The sequence below is a fragment of the Equus przewalskii genome, chromosome 15 (assembly GCF_037783145.1).
Source record: "Equus przewalskii isolate Varuska chromosome 15, EquPr2, whole genome shotgun sequence".
Taxonomy (NCBI): domain Eukaryota; kingdom Metazoa; phylum Chordata; class Mammalia; order Perissodactyla; family Equidae; genus Equus; species Equus przewalskii.
Genome location: NC_091845.1, coordinates 23,492,800 through 23,513,872, shown reverse-complemented (window position 1 = coordinate 23,513,872; position 21,073 = coordinate 23,492,800). Strand labels below are relative to the sequence as shown.

At 42.0% G+C, this 21,073-nt stretch overlaps 1 protein-coding gene across 1 annotated transcript in view; it reads right to left on the bottom strand.

The window, feature by feature from the left end:
- Positions 1 to 21,073, bottom strand: part of SUCLG2 (succinate-CoA ligase GDP-forming subunit beta) — a 255,361-nt gene that overhangs the window by 233,563 nt on the left and 725 nt on the right. The gene's annotated exons all lie outside the window — the stretch shown is intronic.

Genomic DNA, 21,073 nt, shown 5'->3' with positions numbered 1-21,073 from the left:
TGTGTTTTTGCTTTTGTTTTGCTTTGTTTGCTTATCTATTGCTTTTTAATTTTTTCCCAGCTTGACTGAGGTCTGTTTGACAAATAAAATGGAAAGCTATTTAAAGTATACGATGTGATGATTTGATATATGTATACACTGGGAAAGAATTCCCCCCATCAAGGTCATTAACACATCCCTCTCCATCACCTCAAATACTTACACCCTTTTTTTTTTTTGGTGACAACATTTAAGCTCTACTCTCTTTGCAAATTTCAGTTACACAATACAGTGTTATCAGCTCTAGTCACCATGCTACAATTAGATCCTCAGACCTTATTCATCTTAAAACTGAAAGTTTGTACCTTTTTACCAACCTCTCCGTATTTCCCCCAGACCCCAGCCCCTGGCCTGTTTTTTTAACCCACCAAACCATATATTATTTTCAGAGTCTTCGTTACAAGTATTTATTACTAAAGGTGAATGAAAACGAAGTCTTTAAAACACCTGTTTGATTCCATATAACAGCCATACACTAGTACAGAAGAAAAAAAAACCACACAGATTTCTGTTGCCAGGGCCATAAACAAGTTTTCATTGCCCATATAAAATGGCTTTGGTTTCTGTGTTAGGACTGAATCATCTCCAAAGTTCCTCACAGTCTAAGATTCTATAAACTACCATGGAAGTAGAATTACAATCTACAAGTGGGATTCTTTAAAGAGTCGGGAAAACTTGAGCTGCTATCAATTTTTTTCCTGAGAGAACCACAGAAAGGAAGCTGAGAGCAACAAATCTGTTATCATCAACCATCCGAACCCATTTCTGCAATTTTCATTTGACCAACATGCTGTAAATGTTACTGAGACTATCATTGATGGATACATTCTCCAAGCTCCTGTGGTCCATTACACTTCAAAACTGTAGAAACAAAGCTTCTAAACAGACAATATATAAACTGATTTCATCAAAATACCAAGTTTTGAGAGTAATATCTTTTTAATGCAGATGGATAGACCAGCTCAGCCAGGGTTTATGAGCCCAGGGTCCATGGGAATATTAAAGCAAATGTTCGATATCTCTTTCCAGAATCTCAAATGGTCCTTAATTCAGAAAAGCTTAAAAACCAAGTGATGCCATGTAGAGACACAAATCAGAGTTTGTGCGAGAGACACAAACCACATCAAAAACAAAATATATCTAAAGACCCAAATGCATTTACTTTACTGGAATTAGAAGCTGTAAATGCCCTGGATTGGGAGTCAGAAGACAAGAGTTCAAGTTCCCTATTTGACCAAGGCAGCACAACCGGTCTTCCACATTTAACTTCTCTGCAATTCAGTTACTTTATCACGTAAGAGATGTCAAGACATTTAACTGTTCTAAAATTCCAGAATTTCATCTGAAAAATTAAAAGTTTTCTAAGCAAAATCAAGTCAATGGAGGAAGGATAGCCTTTCCAACAAATAGTGCCCGAAAAACTGAATATCCATAGGCCAAAAAATGAACCCTGACCTCATCCTCAAACCCTACATAAAAATTAAGTCAAAATGGACGACAATGTAAAACTATAACAACTTTTAGAAGATAACATAGGAGAAAATCTTGTGGATATAGAGCTTGGTGAAGATTTCTTAGATATGACACCAAAAGCACGGTCCATCAAAAAAAAGAAATTGATAAATTAGACTTCACCAAAATTTACAACGTTTGCTCTGCAAAAGATAACATCAAAGGGATAAAAAGACAAGCTATACACTGGGAGAAAGTATCTACAAACCACATATCTGACAAAGGACTAGTACCTAAATATAAAGAACTTCCAAAAACAATATTAAAAACCAAACAATCCAATTAGAAAATGGGCAAAAGAAATGAAGAGACATTTCGATGAAGCGGATATGCAGATAGCAAAGAGCACATAAAAAGATGTTCAGCATTGCTGAAATGCAAATTAAGACCATAATGAGATATCACTATACACCAATTAGGACAGCTAAAATTTAAAAACAGTGAGAATATCAAATACTGGCAAGGATGCAGAGAAAATAGGTCTCTCATATATTACTGGTGGAAATGAAAACCAAAGGGCCACTCTGAAAAACAGTTTGGCAGTTTCTTAACAAACTAAACATACCCTCAAATTATGACCTGGTGATTGCACTTCTGGGCATCTATCCCAGAGAAATGAAAACTTACGTCCATCTAAAACCTGTACATGATTGTTCACAGCAGTTTTATTTATAGTAGCCAAAAACCTGAAACAACCACCATGCCCCTTAACAGGAGAATAACTAACGTAACAAATGACAAAACTATAGGATGCTGGGGATTAGGGATGGTAGGAGGAGGAAGTGGGTGTGACTATCAAGGGTTAGCGCAAGGGAGATCTTTGTTGGGATGGAATAGTTGTGTGTCTTGATTGTGGTGGTGGTTACAAAAATCCACGTGTGATAAAATAGTAGAGGACTATATACACACATTGTATCAATATCAAATTCCTGGTTTGGGTAGTCTATTTTAACTATGTAAGATGTAACTTCTAGGGGACCTCTCTGTACTATCTTTGCAACTTCCTGTGAATCTATACTTATTTTAAAATAAAATGTTTTTTAAAAAAAGCTTTCCAGGAAACTTTTCGGTGTTACATGAAATTCACAAGCAAACTCCCTCTTGCCAATTACTCAGGATTGAGTCATTCTTGAATCTTCTCTCTCCTTCTCATTCCCAACATCCAAGCCATCAGGAAATTCTCAGTCTCCTCCCAAAATGCTTCCAGAATCCAACTGCTTCTTATCATCTATACCCAACATGCTGGTCCAAGCCACCTTCATCTCTCTTCTGGATTATTGTCTGGTCTCCCTGCTCACACACACAATTTATTCTTCTTACAGAAAAGGATCTATTCTTTAGGTTTCTTTACAAGCTAGGTCAAATCTTTCAATGACTTCACTTAAAGTAAAAACTAAAGTCCTTAAAACTCCCTACAGGTCCTACAAGATGTACAACACCCTCAACTCTGACTGTAATGGGTTGGATGGTGGTCCTCTTCCGTGACATTTATATCAAAGAACTTCTGAAAATGACCTTATTTGGAAAAAGGACCTTTGCAACTGGTAATTAAAATAAGGATCTGCAGATGAGATCATCGTGGATTATCCAGGTGGGCCCCATTCCAAAGATAAATGTCCTTATAAGTGAAAAAAGATAGTACACAGCAGGAGAGAAAAAAGCCACATGAAGATGGAGCCAAAGATTGGAACTATGCCGCCACAAGCCAAGGAACACCCGACGTCATCAGGCACTGAGAGAGAAGGAAGGATTCCCCTCTGGAGCCTTCAGAGGGAGCACAGTCCTGCCAATACTTGGATTCAAGACTTTTGCTCTCCAGAACTCAGAGAGAAAAAATTTCTGCGGTCATATGTCACATAGTTTGTGGTAATTTATGGCAGCTCTAAGAAAACAATGCACTAGCCATCTCGCCAAGTTCCCTTCTCTCTCCTCTACTCATTCCTTTCCAGATACACCAGCTGCTTGTTACTTAAACAAGCCAGGCACACGCCCCCATCTCAGGGCCTCTGCGCTGCCCCACCCCCTGCCTGGAACACTCTCCCTCTGGAGATCTCCATGGCTCCCTCTTTCACCTCCTTCAGATCTTTGCTCAAATGTCACCTTACTGATGACTACTTCTGACAGCCCTAATTAAAGAAGCAACCCCATTACCCACACTCCCTTTCTCTCCTTCCTGCCTCATTTCTCTCAATAGCACCTACTGTCATCTGTCACACCATACATGTTCTTTGTTTACTGTCTCTCATTCCCCACTAGAAAGGTGGCAGAGAATTTTTGTCTGTTTTATTCTATTATATCTCTGGTGCCTAAAAATGTTCCTAAATAAAGGTAGGTTCTTGAATATTACCTGCTGAATGAATGAATGAAAGACAAATGAACTAAAGATGATACATACAGGGCTCTGCCACACATAGTTCTTCCCACACTCCAGGTCCCCCACATACCAACCTCTTTAAACTTTGCTACAGCTCCTTACCAAAAGTACAACGTTTTACTTAAACTTTTTAAGTCTGTTATCTGAGCTTTACTTAAATACCTACTTAAGCCTCATCCTAACCAATGATATTTATGAAGTTACAGGTTCAGAATGCTAGTTATACATTTGTTCCTAATGTACAATGCATAACTATTAACATTTAAAATGTTCACGAAGGTGCCCCTAAAGTCAGTCTTGGTGCCACCAGCTGTCTGTGCACCATATTGAGGCAAGTGTTGGCCTTCTTCTGCCCCCCCAGTTCACCACACCCAGTGTAACGGGGGTCACAAGGAAGCAGGGGCCCTGCAAACATGGTTAAGTTCGAGAGGAATCTGAGAGGTGAAAATGGAGGCCAAGTATGGTTGTCCCCCAACCCTAGCTGGAATGGCACAGAATCCCCTGCTTCCTCCTCTTCACAGACACAGAGTAAAAGACCGTGACAACCTCTGTCTGTGTGGAGCTCTTCACTGTCCACCCAGCCTTCCTCATCTCTATTTTCACTCTCACATCTACCCCCGAAGTCACGCTAATTATCCCCATTTTACAAATGAGGTAAACTGATTCACTCAAGGTCACAGGTGTGATTTTAGCCAAGATTTTTTGAGCTCTGTATCAGTTGATGTATGATAGCTTATGGTAACAAGCTCAAACATGAAGCGGCTCAACACAACAAAAGTGTCCTTGCTAAAGTCACAGTTCTGGCGACGTGGATCAAGCCTGTCCCAGGGAGAGGAGCCCAAGGCGTCCTTACCTACGTATGAATCTATATTATCCTCCAGGACTCACAGGACGTCCTGACCTGATTCGACCTGACTCGTACCCAAAGTTATACAACCACCCAATAACCAGACCCCTCCTGCACTGATACCATTTGAACTTTTTTAACATGATCTTTCCTTTGTCTTACAAAGAAATAACTCACATACCTATGCCTCATAAATTTAGCTCTACCCTCAACCCACTGCAGCTCTTCCGTGCCCATGGGTCCTGTCCCTACGCTATTCTCTGAATAAAGGAGCACAACTACCAGACCTTGAGAGTCCAAGAAATCTTTCTTTTGACTCCTTGGCTCGCCGAGCGCACATCACTGGGAGGGTGAGCAGGCAGGTAGGATAGTTCTCCACAGGGGTTGCTCAGGGACCCAGGTGACAGAGGCTCTGCCATTTTGACCACAAGCCTTCCAAATTACCTTGGTCATCACCATCTCAGTCAACAGGAAACCAAAAGGGCATAAAGGAGCCAAGCAGGAGTTCTTCATAAGCTAGACTGGACCACAGCACATCTAGTCATCCACTGGGCTAGAGCTCAGCCACCTGCCCATGCCCAGCTGCGAGGCAGGCTGAGAAGGACAGCAGAGCCACATGTCCAGAGAAAAGGAGAGACGCTTCAGTTAACAGATAATAGTTCTGACATGAGTGCTTTCTCTGTGTCAGGACTCCCTTCTGTGTGCTTGTTATTAATGTATGTTAGGAAAAAAGTTTATATCAATTACCTATCAAGCCCATAATTTCACGGATATTGTTGCTTAAGGTGAGGCTTAAATGGGGATTTAATGTTTTAAAAATAGTGAGTAGATTTAAAAGAAAAATATTAAATGTATAATACTGATACTTAAACATCACAAAAATCCCAGAGACAAAGCCTACTGCTACTCTAACCTAGATGAGGAAATCAAGACACGGAGGGTTAAACTAACTGTCCAACTGTCCCAGGCACAAAGCTAGTCAGGGGCTTACATATCACTTCCATATGGAAGAGACTTGCCACAGACGCTATCAGTGCTCTGCCCACATGGCCTCAGATCCCTCTGCCATTTCTGCACAGACCCCCTGAGTGCTCTCACTCCCAACAGCCAGCCCCTGTGATGGAAGGGATGAGGGTGCATAAATACCCCAAGGCCCTTACCCCTACTGGGGACAACTCTGAGGTGTAACCTACATATGCGGTCTCCAAAGCTGCCCCGGGGAATCAGTTACCCTCCCTGAGACTCAGCCTAATAACACAATCTTCTCAGCCTCCTTCTGTTACCGGTTCAACTCCCCCAATCCTCTTCCGGGAACACCTCCAAAAAAATCACTTTCACTGTAATTCTTTCCTCAGGGCCTGCTACCAGAGAACACAAACTAAGAAATCTAAGGGTTACTCTAGTTCAAAGTTCCCCAAATGACAATCACTCACACACAATTCTTGTTATATCCACAGAACACTAATACTATTGTCAATTTCTTTATGTGTCTGGTTTTAACTTTAAAAACTTATTTTAAAAGGATACTTTATACCATTACCTATGCTATTTGCATAAGTAGAAGGTAATAGCAATACAATCTAAAAATAAAAGGGTATAAATTCTGGCGAGTCCAGGTAAAAATCCTGAGCTGAAGATCTTTTTTTTTTCCTTTTAATTTTTTTGTGAAGAAGATTGGCCCTGAGCTAACATCTGTGCCAATCTTCCTCATTTTATGTAGGCTGCCAGCATAGTGTGGCTTGACGAGCCACCAAAGCAGAGCATGCAAACTCAACCCCTACGCCACTGGCCTGGTCCCCAAGCTGAAGATCTTAAAAGCACACTAGTAAAACCAAAAACTTCTCCTTGACAAAATCTTAAGGTTTCAAAGATATTTAAAAGAGAGTAACTTCCTCATATGTGATCCGCTGTTTCGCTGCTGCACCCCTGTCTGACCTAAAGTCTTGTGTAGAGGTAGGCACCCCTCTCTGGGAAGCACTGCTTAGCGGCCATTTTGCAAAGCTGTGTATGTATCTAGCACATGGCACAATTCCTGGTAGATAATCGATGTGCAATAAACGTGAAACAGTTTAATGAGAAAACTGAGTCTCAGAAGTTGAATGTCACCTAAAGCCACACAGCTGATGAGTGGGCCAGAAACAGACAGAACTGAACTTTTTCTCTCCAGGCCATCTGCAAGCATCTAGAACTGAGATGTGACTCATTCCTAAAAACCCCCCAGGACTTTTCCCAGATGACTTCATCTACGGCAGTAAATCTACACAAGCATGTACCTTTTTACTCTCCAATAATCTGTGTTTCTCCATTCTCCCCAAAACTCTTTGAGAATGCCATGGAACATCACTGCTGGCTGATTTTCATCCGCTATTAGCCTATTAGCACAACCATACCCTCCTTTTATTACTCTCCTTTTTCAACTACTGCTATTATTCCTTTTTTCTTTCATTATAACCCTCAGAATTGATTTCATTTTTCTGTTCATTACAGTTCATTTATAATCAGCTTTCGATTGCATGCTGATTATTCTTAAATTTCAACTTTATACTACTGAAGAAAAACAGTGCTTGGTGTTATCTTCTGATTACAAAATCAGCTGGATTAAGTTATGTAACTGTTTTTTAAAAGGCCTGTAACACAAGTTTCAAAATGTAATTTTTTTGTTTAACCTTGGTTGAGCTGTCTGAATAAAGAGAATGGTTAAGAACTGGGTGAGATCAAAAAACAATGAGGTTTGTTGTTTTTTTTATTTAAGCAAAATGAAAAATACCAGAATTGACACATCTGAATAACTAAGGCTCTATATTTATTCCAATTTCTTGCTACGGTTCAGAATATTTCTAAACTCCTTTTTGGGAAGTGGTTTCAAAGCCTGTTCCCCATTCCTTGGAACATTCTTCTCAATTGCAACTTTTCTTTCTTTAAATTGATTTCACTTTCAGGTATGGTCAGAGCTTCTCAAATCCAACAGTGGTGAATAAGGTAGTGGGAAACAATGTTTTGGTTCAAAAACAAGTATATGAAGCATAAAGCAAGACAATTCGTGGTCATGGTCCATGAGCTAGCTTTCCAAGCAGCTATAAAAGAGGATGTGCATATCTAGGATAAGCCCAGAGACTCCAAAAGTGTCTGGGTGGAAAGGCTCAAGATGAGCCGAGCAGCTTGCACACTGCACAGCGCCAAGTGGCACTGTATTCATTTCCCAGGGCTACCATAACAAAGTACTGCACACTGGGTGGCTTCAACAAGAGAACTTCACTGTCCCATAGTTCTGGAGGCTAGAAGTCTGAGATCAAGGTGTCTTCAGGGTGGGTTCCTTCTGAGACTGTGAGGGAGAATCTACTCCGGGCCTCTCCCCGAGCTTCTGGTGGTTTGCTAGCAATCTCTAGCATTCCCTGGCTCGTAGAAGCATCACCCTGATCTCTTTCTTCATGTTCAGATGGTGTTCTCCCTGTGTGCATTTCTGAGTCTGAATTTTCCCTTTTTATAAGGATACCAGTTATACTGGATTAGGGCCTGCCCTAATGACCTCATTTTAACTTGATTACCCCTGTAGAGTCCCTATCTCCAGTTAAGGTCACATTCTGAGGTACTGGGGGTTAAGGCTTTCAACATCTGAATTCTGGAGGGGACACAATTCAACGCTTAACAGGCACAAATGAGTAGACCCATGTGAATGGCTTCCCAAGGAGTTGTGCGGGACAACAGCTGTGACAACAGGGAAGTTGTTAAAATCTCTGAACCACAGTTTGAGCCTCTTTAAAATGGGTTTAGCAATGGCAATACGAATGCCTACCTCCTAAGGTGGCCAAGAGGACCCAATGAGATGATCCTCTTCAAGTGTACAGCACCGGGCTTGGCCCACGGAATGTGCTTGATAAATGTGCGGTGTCTACTTCTTCATGTACCCAACATCAGCTTATCCAAACAGACACTACTAACAGCCATAGTCTGAGTGAGGCCAAGAGAAATGCTATGGTTGTATTCCCAGAGAACCCCAGGAAGCGCTCTTGAGCCCCAAACACATCTCTCTGTAATTACCCAATTCTTGTCAGTCTGGGCCTAATAGTGCACGTATTTTGCATTTAACAAATACCCACTGGAAGAATAAATGAATATGAATAATTAATAGAATATTAACAGTAAAGGTATTCATAACAGACCTTTTCACCAGACATGGGAAACAGAAAATGTAGCCCAAACTATACAAAAGACAACATTTCTACTCAGTTGAATATTAACATAAAATACATATTCATTGTATACCCATGTTCATAGCAGCATTATTCATAACAGCCAGAAGGCAGAAGCAACCCAAGTGTCTATTGATGAATGAATGGATAAACAAAATGTTATGTATACACACAATGGAATATTACAGAACCTTAAAAAGGAAGGAAATTCTGACAAATGTTACAACATGGATGAAACTCTTCCATTATGCTAAGTAAAATAAGCCAGTCACAAAGGACAAATATTGTATGATTCCTCTTATATGAGGTTCCTAGAGTAGTCAGATTCATAGAGACAGAAAGTAGAATGGTAGCTTCCAGGGGCTAGGGGAAAGGGAGATGGGCAGTTAGCGTAAATGGGTACAAAGTTTCCGTTGGGGAAATTGAAGAAGTTCCGGAGATGGATGGGTGGTGACGGTTTCACAATAGTGTAAATGTATTTAATGCCACAAAAAAGCACACTTAAAAATGGTTAAAATGGTAAATCTCATGTTACATATATTTTACCACAATAAAAAACAATTAATTTTAAAATTAAAAAAATACATTCATCTTTTCAGTGCCTTTAGAAGCTTTGAAAAGCAAAACAAGGTTTCAGAGACATAAAAGGCATCTGCTGGCGCAAACTTTAAATCAAAAAAGCCATTCATCTGCCACTTCCCTCAACAGCCCAAAATTCAATCACAAAACACTGCTTTGCATTCATAATTAATTTCACTTAAATTATGACAATGGCTTATTTAAAACTTCAAAGTTCCAGGAAAGGGATTCTTTTCTGACCTATTAAAAAAGACTTTGAAGTACATTGGGGGAAATAGATTCATTGTGCAGCACAGAACAAAATATCTTCAAGAAAGGAAGACTGTAACTCTTAGATGACTGGAAACACAACATTTTTTATATACTGCCGATATTAAGGGAAATGAAATGCCACACTCGGGGCCATTTAAGGGAAAAGGAGATTCAACAATTTTCTCTGATCTTTATTTAAAGTTTAAGGGTTAAGTTTTCCCACATTAAAATTATATTTTATATAAAATAAGGTTATAAAATCTATTTTATACCACTCATAAAAGCCTCACCATAAACTTACATCAAACAAAAAGGAAAGTATCCATTGAACTCACAACACGCCCTGCTAGGAGTTTTGGATTTGGTAGTCCAACCTAAAAGCCCCCTGTGATGCTGTGATTTGTAAGAAGAAATACATATTTGGTTTTCATCCCCATTTCTGGCACAGAGCTCCTAAAACCCTTAGAATTTCTTAAGTGATGACAGTGATACAGATGTTTTTCTGTTAATGAGGTGACTTTTGGAAAGCATCTAAGGATGGGGGCTGGTTGCCAGGGGAACCAACCATGTGATTAAAAGGTTGGAACTTTCAGTCCCACCCACTGACTTCTAGGAAGGGGGGAGGGGCTGGTGATTGACTTCAATCACCAATGGACAATGACGTGTTCAACCACAACTATGTAACGAAGCCTCCAGAAAAAGCCCAAAGGGCAGAGTTCAGAGAGCTCCCTGGTTGATGCACCTGTGGCAATTCCAGGGGGGTGGTGCACTCAGAGAGCACGGATGCTCCATGCCCTTCCCCACACTTTGCTCTAAGCATCTCTTTCATCTGGCTGTTGCTGAGTTGAATCCCTTTAAAATAAACCAATAATCTAGTAAGTAAAACGTTTCTCTAAGTTCTCGGAACCACTCCAGCAAATTAATCGACTCAAGGAGGTGCTCGTGGGAACTTCCTACACACAGCTGGTTGGTCAGAAGCCCAGGTGACAGCCTTGGCTTGCACCTGGCGTCTGAAAGCGGGAGGGGCATCTTGTAGGACTAAGCCCCTAACTTGCCGGATGTGATGCTATCTCCACACAGACAGTGTCAGAACTGAGTTCAATTGTAGGACACCCGGCTGGTGTCAGAGAATTGCTTGGCAGTGTTGGAAAACCCACACATCCCAATTGGCGGCAGAATCTACAACCCTCGGCTCAGCCTCCCCAAGGACCAATCACAAAACTTCTGCTTCCATGTCAAACTAACTGATTCACCACTCAGCCGTTCAATCCTTCTTCATCATGTTTATATTAATGAGGATAATCTGTTTATAATTTCACCATCTTAAAATTTATCTAGTTTTCCTAATAAGCCAAATAGCACATTTATTTTTTCATGCTAATTATAAAAAAGTTGAAAACTGAAAAATTCATTTTTCTTTTCCCTGAATTGTTGGTTTTCAATTTTAATGATATATCACTTTAAAAAGAGTTCTGAATCTTAACAAAGAAACACTCACCATTAATAGTTTATTCCCTTAATCAAAAATAATTAATAACTCTCAGCTTTCTTTATTTTACTTATTAAAGGCCTATGGAAGCCCTAAGGCTGGAATGAGAGTGCATATTAAATGTGGTTGTCCTCCCCTTCTTTTCAAAGGTACGTTAACCCAAATAAGTCCTTCAAAGTCCAGGCAGTTGTAACACAGCATCTTGACAGCAATTAGGAGTGCCTCAGCAGAAGATGGTGACATGGAGCAAAAGATAAAGATAGTTTCCTTGTAAAAATATGAAGAGATCTCCATTGATAAGAGGAAAACTGTAATATTTTCTAATAAAGCTAATATGCTGGTTTCCACTCCCAATCGATGCTGAGTGCAAGAAAGTTCTTTACCCAAGAGATTGCATTTTATTCCTCCACTCCTGAGCACACACAAGGCTCTACGGGGAGCCTCTCTCTCCTGTCATTTCCCCTCCTTGACTTTTCTGATTCTCTACCCTACGCTTACATCGCTCATCTCCCTTGCAAGTTGAGGGAATTTAGGACGAAGCCAAGGAAAACATGGAAGTTGGCTTTTTATGAAAATAAAGCCTTTCTGTTTACAGTTAGTCATAATACCAAAACCAATATTTGACATTTATTGATCATTTAGGGCACAGTGCTAAGATGGCCTGCATGAGCTCACTTAATCCTCAGTGTAACTCTGGGAGGTGAACACTGTTACTCTCCTCATTTTACATATGAGGAAGCTGAGGCACAGGGAAATTTCACCAAATTTAAGAACCAAAAACCTCTTTGTACCACTTTTAGGTACCACTGGGAAAAACCTGCCCATCAATCTATGACACAAGCATAAACCACATCTGGATTTCAGAGATGCTGAAATGGGAAAAAGAAAAAGTATGCCTGACTATAACATACGTAAGTAATTTTCACAAGATCATAAATCTACTAAATGATGAAAGCAAGATTTGAACCCAGGCAGTCTGGTTCCAGTCCTGATTTCACTTCTTATCCTGCATAATTACTGACAGTCCTCCCTTTTACTGTCAAATTCCAGTTTTAAGGTTAAATTATAGGGTCTTCCTCCTCCCGGTTTGAGTGAAATGAACCCTGCCCCCGTACCCCAGCCAACTGCCCCAGGGGCTGATGTGGGAGGCAGCACCCTTTGCAGGTGGCTTGAAAGCAGCCCTGCCCAAGAGGGGAGCTCCTTATCGACTGCTGGCAAAAGTATCCAAACAAATCCTCTGTGGGAAGCACAAAATGGAGGTGTACCAAGAGAAAGTGGGTTCTTTCATCTCAGGATATTGTTCCAAACAAAGTTGAGGAAGCTTTCCAGGCCTGTGTGAAGCCCACTGTCTACATGTGTCTTGGAAACATTCACTTGGCTATTTGGATGCATGACCTTAACTCCCCATGACACCCCTTCTTCCCACCTAATAATTCTCTCCCAAGAATTACCTTTCATTGTGCAGCTAAGAAAATGATCTAAAACAAGGCCCACTGCCATCACCCTAAACTCTGGTAAATCAGTCCAGCTCAGACCAGAAAAGTCAATAGTAAGAGAATCTTCAGCAATCTGGGAATGTGAAAAGCGAAACAAAGCAACCGTGAACATGTGAACTTGGAGAAAAGAAGACAGACGGGTCAGCAGCAGCTCATGAAGGAGAGAAAAGATAATGGTGTTCTAAATGGACAGTCTTGAGTTTTAGTGTGTGTCCCTTCCAATAAAGCTTTTTTTTTTTCTTGTGATAAGTCAAGTAGGTCTCTTTCTTTCAACCTAAGACGCCTTCGGAAGCAACTGCATCGTCCACATTGAAAGCGCAGAAGGAAATACCGTACCTAAGCCAGACGCCATCATTCCAGCAGGGCCCAGAATGTCCTCAATGTCAGATAAGGCAGGCTTGAGGCTTGGAAATCTCCTCACTAGACTCAAGATTAGAAACCTGTGCTTTGTAAGCCTGGCACATTTATGGCTCTTTCTATTTCTCTTCTTTTATTTGCCTGTTCTTTTTCTGAGGCCTAACGACATGCCCAGAGAATACTTGGGCATAGGGACAGAGTACATGTTCCATGAGCAAAGATAAACAGGGATATTTATAACTAGAGGAGGTCCCCAACACCCTCCCTGCTCCGGTAAACAGCCTTTTATCACCTTTTTGCTGTAGGGCAGAGGACAGGAGAAACCAGCCAAGGTGACCCAGCAGGGGAATCACGAGTCCTGTCCAGTGTATTTCCTTAATAACGTCAGTCTTTCTCGCCTATCCCCACTGCTACCGTTTAATCCCTTTTAGTTAGGGTGACTGTATATTTTCCAGGGACAGTCTTGGTTTCTGTTACATCTGTTGTCCTGGTGTAATTATGCACAGTGCTCACAGCCACTCTCAAAAGTATCCTGATTTGGGCAATAAATTATGCAGTCACCCTAATTTTGGTCCAAGCCCCCATCTTCTCCCATTTTGTGTACAGTTGGAGAAAAAAAAAACCTGTCAATCAACCGATGACACAAGTATACAAACATACAGTTTTCAGAGATGTGGAAATGTGAGAAAGAAAAAAGCGAGTCTTGTAATAAAATATGTAGCTGTCACAAAGATAATCAGTGTTGAAGGCAAGATTGAAATCCAGGCAGTCTGGTCCAAGTCCTGGCGTATGCCTCTTCTGGGATAATTACTAATGGCACTGGATCAGTGCAACAGTCTCCCAGATGATCTCCATTCTTGCATTCCTCCAACCCTCTCCCCACTCTATGCAGAAAGAGAAGTCTAAAGCATAAAACTGCCTCTGACACCCCCGCCCCCGCCACGCCTAATACCCTTCAATGGCTCCCCATCACCGACAAGTACAAACCTTAATTCCACCACCAGACTCACAGGGAGCAGCAGAATTTTGCCCCCGTTTATGTGTCCAGCCCCACCTCTCACTGCTCCCCCACCTCAAACTCCACAAGGCAGCCCTCCTGAACCTCCCCAGTGCGCACAAGTCACAACCCCAGGACTAAGACAGCCCAGAAACGGAAATGGGACAAGCGGGTGGAGAGATGGATAGGGGTTGAAGGGGATGCCAGATCCCCTCCTACCTCCATTCACAGGACCCAGACCCAGACGAGGACACTGACCTATTCCTTGTCCTTTGCCACGTCTCCAATATCAATTCACACATTACACCAAATGCCTCCAATTTAAAAATAAATTTTAGAGGTAAATTTTAGAACTCTATGCCTTCATGGCTAGTGCCTATGTGCTATTCTTTTGGAATCATTTCTAGAAAGGAGCAAAAGCTGGCCACATAATCAGCTCACTGATCAAAGTCTGAACTCAGAAGACCAGGAAACTCCATCCTCCATTATCATCCCCTAAAGTCAAGCCTGCTAAGATAATGCAATTTCACAATTGCTCCAGCAGTCCTGAACCCCTAAGGCAGTGCTCACATTGGCAGACAGTGAAGGGCATGTGCCAGTTGCCATTTGGTACATGTTGTGACTACAGTCTACTTTTCAGGTGTCCCCACACCTCAAATCTTTGATGCACATGAGGTCCAGAAGCCATCGCTACTAGGTCAACACCAACACATGCAAGTATTTCTGGAATGAGCAATACCCAGGACGAGGCAACCGAGCTTCCTCTGTGACCCTCGCCACTGCCACCTTGGGCCTCACCAAACCTTCACCCGCTCTGTGAGATAACGAAGATAACGGGGCCCAGGAGGCAGGCTCTGAACTCTCTGAGTCTCAAGTTCCCCAGAAGTCAACTGAGAATAATCATCTCTGTCTCACAGGTTGTTGCCAGGATCAAGTGAAATGAAACACACGGAAAGTCCAAGCCAGTGCCTAACCCTGAGATGGCAGCAAATAAATGTTTATTGAACATGGGAAAGGAAAATTATTCTAGCTTAATAAAGCTGAAAACAAATGCGAGTCAATTTAGCTTTCTGAAACTCACTGCAAGAGAAATAACCATTTTGAGCCCACCATCTAATCATAATGCTAAATTTCTTACATATCATCTTATTTAATCTTTATAGCCATCTGTGAGAACTATCCCCCCTTTCAGAAACAATAAATTTAGGTCCAGTCAAGTTCAGTAATTTGCAGAGTAAGAGCTGGCACACCCAGAATATGAACTTGAACCCAGAGCTCATTCCTTTTTCTCCTCTGCTACTCTGTTTTGCAGACCCTGAAGCCAGGGAAGGAAGGAGTCAGCTAAGCGCCCACACAAGAGCTGGGCAGTGTTGGGTAGTATACCAGGATCAGCAGAAGCCCAAATGACCACAGGTGCCTGTCACTCAGGGGCAGAGATGGGGAAAGGTAAGCAGTCAGTCTAACTGGACAGTTCGGCCCACATATGATCCTTTGACAATACCGCTTAATGTTTTAACAGCATAAATAGCTTATCAGCGTGAGATTTTAAGCAAGTTACTACGTAACCTCTTATGCCTCCATTCAGGTAACAGAAACATGAAAACAGTACACTCTTCCTTGCCATAATGTTGTAAGGGCTAAAGAAACACTGTGCAGAAATAACTCTGCACAGGGTCTGTCACATATGAAATAAACGTCCTATTACTACGAAAGGCCTTTCAGAACTAGACTTTCTACAGCCCCTTCCTTCCCCACTTGCCTAAATCATCTGCGTCATCCCTCAACTTCTTCTGTCACTTACCTGCCTCTGCTCTCTCTGTGTACCCCACTCATGCATTCAGACCACAAACCTTCCTGAACACCTAGTCAGGCCAGCTGGGGAAGGAGTACAAGAAAAATCGTCACCCTCACAGAGCTGACATTCTTACATTTGCGGAAGAGGGAGGAACACAGACAATAAAGAAACGAACAAAAAAACCACATAATAAACCACCAGGTAAAGTTAAGTGCGATAAAGTACAATAAAGCAGGTAAGGGGTAGAGAATAATCCCTGCGGAGACAGGGAGGCAGGCTAGATAATTAAGGAAAGTCCTGTCTGAAGACTTAACCTGGAATCGGAGAGCTGAATGAAGGGTGAGAACGAGGCATGTGATCAGAGGGAACAGTGTTGCAGACAGAGGGAACAGCAAGTGCCCCTATGCAGGAACAATTACAGTGTCTCCAAAGACTAAGAATATGGCTCTACAAGAGTATTGACAGTGCAATAATTATTGGTTTACATGCCAATTTTGCCACTAGACTCTGAGCCCCCTGAGGGTAGCGGCTTCTTTCTGCATTCACTCAGTCATACAAGACTCATTTATTAAGTGCATCCGTATGCCCAGCACTGAGCATTCTCTTAAGCACTGGGCTTACAGTCAAGAACTAAATATAGTCTCTGCCTTCGGGGAGCTTACAGTGAATAGCATTGGGCACAGACCAGGTGCTCAGAAATTATTTCCTACATGAACAATACCTGCTTGACTTTTAGTTATGTAGTTCTAGGCCATGCCGGCTTCTGGGCTTGGGACTGCCTACAGCCCTGTGCTTCCTTCCTCATTGCCTAAAAGCTCACCGTCATTCCCCAACTCCTCCTGCGACTCACCTGCCTCTCCCTTCTCCACGCCACTGTTCAAACGACTCCTCTAACCTCCCCATGTTCTCTCTCTCCTCTGCCTTTGCTCGCCCTCCACTCCACCTGGGAAACCCTCCCCGCCTCTACCTTCTTCACCAGACTAACTCCCGGTGCTATTTCCCAAAATTTCATTAGTATATTGATTTTATCATTTGCTCAAACATGTACAAATCTCTCAAGTTCTTCAGGGAAAATGTTTCCATCAAGTAACAGAAAGCAATGTATCAAGTGACAATTCCAGATTGAGCAGGAAAGAGAGTTGAAGGACGAATGAGCCAAGGTAACTTATATAATTTCTTTTCTCTCCAAAATACGAGATATTTCAGCGACTTCCTGGACGTTGTGCCTGCAGAATCGGGCCAGGGTACAAGGGCAGCAAAGTTCTCCCCACTGTGGGTCTGGGCCATCCATCACTCACCCATAAAAGAAATGTTTCACTTACAGTAAACAAAACCACTGTGGCATAGGAGCCGTCACTTAAAGGTCTTCCCCACACAGAAGGTCAATCGTTTAGCATCTAAATTATTGGAGATGAATTTCCTTTTCTAATAGCAGAAATTCAGCTGTACTTCATTAAAAAAAAATCAGGTATTTATTCTTCTAGGCAAGAAGGCAGCTATCGGTAAGGACAATTTTCAGCGCGGCCTCCACAGCCTCAGTGAGCTGATAAGAACTTTCACATAACCTTTAGTCCTTCACTTCTAAGAGCCCCGCATCCATCTTTCTCCTCCCACTTCCAGAAAGAGCAGAAAATTAAGCTGGAGCCATCTGTTTGGAAGTGTACGACAGCAGGGCATAGGTTTAGGCAGTTTCCTTCGACAATACACATTCCTCTCCAAGTGCATGGACAGAAGCTCTGGGCTTCCTGGAGAACCACACAACAAGGATTCTAAAGCTGGGGGCCTGAGAGGCAGTTTCCCACAATGTCTATGCTTCTCTAAACAGGACAGCTCCATGAACATCACCCAGCCATTATGAGAGGGGAAATGTCCTAAAAGGCGACAATCCCATGCACGGAATTGCTATTAAGCATTTAAACTCAATGCCCTCAGCCAAGATTTTCCCTAAGACATGTCAGATAGGATGGGCTCATCTCTGTGCTCACTGTGGCTGTGACCTGCTGTATTACACTGCCATGTACCTGTTCTCGTGGCTGACTATTTGGACATGGCAACCTGGTCCCTGTCAGCCAGGATCTGGGTCTGTGAAAAGTCATCTAACAATGGTTAGGCCTTTACCGGAGTGCTGAATTTACTGAACAACATTCCCTCTTAAAGTTTCAAAGCCAGCCTAGATTTATAAAAGAGAGTGCACGGTACAGTAAATAAATGTCTGGTCTTCGGCAGCCAGGACTGGGACTCAGACCTAGCTGTTTTTTTCTATCTGAATAACCTTGGGCAAGTCACTTAACCACTCTAAGCTCTTAAAAACTCCTTCTCAGACCCTGAAAGTTCCCACGTGATCTGGCCCCTGCCTACCCCTGGGACCTCGGCTACCACTTTCCCCATCTTTAACTGCCTGGACATGCTGAGCTCATTCCCACCTCAGGGCCTTTGAACTTGCTGTCTGCTCTTCCCAGAGTCTCAACTGGCTGGCTACTTTTCATTACTCCGGTCTCAGCTCAAATGTCAAAAAAGTCACCTCCAGGATCTCATAAACATAATGTTCAGTATGTGAGTGCATATTGTATAACTCCACTTACATAAAGTACAAAAAAGAACAAAACCAGTGTATGCCGGTATAAGTCAGGGGACTTGTTACCCTTTTCCAGGTGAAGGTAGTGACAGGAAGGAGCACCCAGGGGCCCTCTGAGTTACGACTAAATGATTAGTTTCTGGATCTGGTTACCTGGGCATGCTCAGTTTGTGAAAATTCATCAAGCTGTTCACTTATAATATGTACCTTTTTAGTACGTGGTTATATTGCAATAAAAAATTAGACCAGAACAAAAAAAGTACCTTGTCAAATTGGCTTTCCTTGGTCATTTAATCTATACCCACCCTCCTGGCTGACCTATTCATTCTCTGTTGCATGACTCTTTTTTTTTATTTTCTTCATAGCATTTGTCACTGGCTGAAATCATCTTCATCATTGTTTATACATGTACAATCCAGCCCTCTCCCACCCTCACTACAATAAACTACCATATGGCCAAGGATTCTGCCTGCCTTGTTCACCAACCCCAAATCTTAGCGCCTGGAACAGTCCTGCGAGACAGTAGGGGCTGAATAGAAAATACATGTAAAATAAGAAATGGATAAATGGAACCCTTTAAGGATACAACCCCAATCAAAAGTCAAAATAGTCAAACTAAGAGCAGAGAAAATAGAAAACTTCAATGACATTAAGCGTTAGGAATATATGTCAAATGTTACATTTAACCACGGAGAGGACGAAAACAAAGTGTCACTCTATATATCTTTGTGAGAGTGGTTAAAGAGACTTCTCAAAGCAGAAACTGGGTCTTTTGTCTCTGTACAGCCAACAGTTTTGCACCAGGCCTGGGTCAAAGTAGGTCTGGGCCAAGAGGGGCAACAGATTTCTGAGAGGCTTGGTGAGTATTCTCAAGTCTGGTGGAAAAAGAGGGTCATGTTCAACTGTAATGTCTGCCATGGGCAAGTGGCTAGGTAGGCACAAGATCAAAGCCTACTTAGCTGGAGCAGATAACTAAGAAGCACCCCAGAACCTGAAAATACAGTTCCTTACAAGACACCAGCAATACACACCTATTTTTACTGCCAATTGTAAGATGTTTATAAAGAAAAAATTACAAAGTGTCAGTAACGCTAAGAGACTTGGATGTTACATAATTAATACTAGTATACAGACTAACTTACATGCTGACATAATGTATTTTCATGAGGAAACAGTGAGCAATAGCCTGATGTAATAGAAATTTAAAAGTAACTGGAATCAGGTCTACACAAACTCTATGACCTTGACCAAGGCATTGAAATTCTTTAGGCCTCAATTTCTCTACCTGTGAAATGAGGCGGTTGGACTAGATGTTGGCTAATGCCCATTTCCAGTTCTTGGACACTGTATACTATTCCCAACTTTTAAAAAATATTCTCATCTTCTAAGCCTTGTGTTTACAGGATAACACATCATCCACAAGTATGTAAGTCAAAGTTACCAGATGGAGCGAGGTAACATCCTTTTACCCAGTCTTCTTGCCAAACCAAGGGCATCTATCCCCAACCAGATTCTCCAATCTTGTGTTCAGGCTCCCATTTCTTGGTTAGGCAAGAAGCCTTATCATACTTCAGCTAAACACTTGGGCTTCTCTGCACAATTACTTCCTTTGCTAGAGTTCTCACTGCTCTGGGCCCCATGTTTCTCATCAATTCAAGTCTACATTTACAGTTAGCACCACAGCTCTTGCTTTGTGTAACACCTAAATAATGAATAGGACTTGATCACCTGGAGGTGTTCACCTTACTTTATTACGACAGTTATTAGTTATTTTAATTAGACAAAGCCGCCATTCCTTTTGCTATCCCACCCTACTGTCAACTGCCTATTAAGGATATTACAGTAATAAGTATTAGCACCTTTTAAATTTACATTAACAAAAACAGAGAAGTGAGAAGCCAGGAAATCAAAGGATAAAAAAAAAATGACCTTGCAGATGTCATAATTAACCAAAGCTTAGAGTAACTCAAAAAACCATTCGTAGCTATCTTATAAATTTTCTTAAAAACTATACTATGCATACCGTCAAGGGCATGCGTGATCATTTGCCTCTCATCAATTAAAAATGGGGAAAATGGACAAGGACATTGCTTTGCTGCAGGTGACCCCACACTGTCCTTTCTTTAAAAGGGGAGAGAGAATATGTGTGGAGAATAAGAAGTTGAGTGGTTGAGTGATTTCTCCAACAGTTATCATCCACTCAACTCCCCAAAGGCCTTCTGATGACTGCGACCCTTGGCATATGCAGAACGTTAAATCTACTGGGGGCCAAGTTCGAATAGCATTCAGCATCCACCACTGGCCCTCTTGGGTCTTTATTCTCCATAAACAAGGAGAAAGTGGACAGGGGCAATGGTCTGATGCGTTTTAGCGACGGATTGATTTTTCATTGAAAGAAAGGAGAGGGCTTCCCACTCCTATCGTTGACCTTCGCATTTCACCAAGTCAGGCGCCCCGGAAGTCTGCAGGAGCAGGCAGCCGGCAGAAAAGTTCGCCCCAGGCGGCTGAATTACCAACACCAGCGACTCTGGGATGGGTTTCTAGGCAGGTTCCTCTGGTGGCCTAACAAAT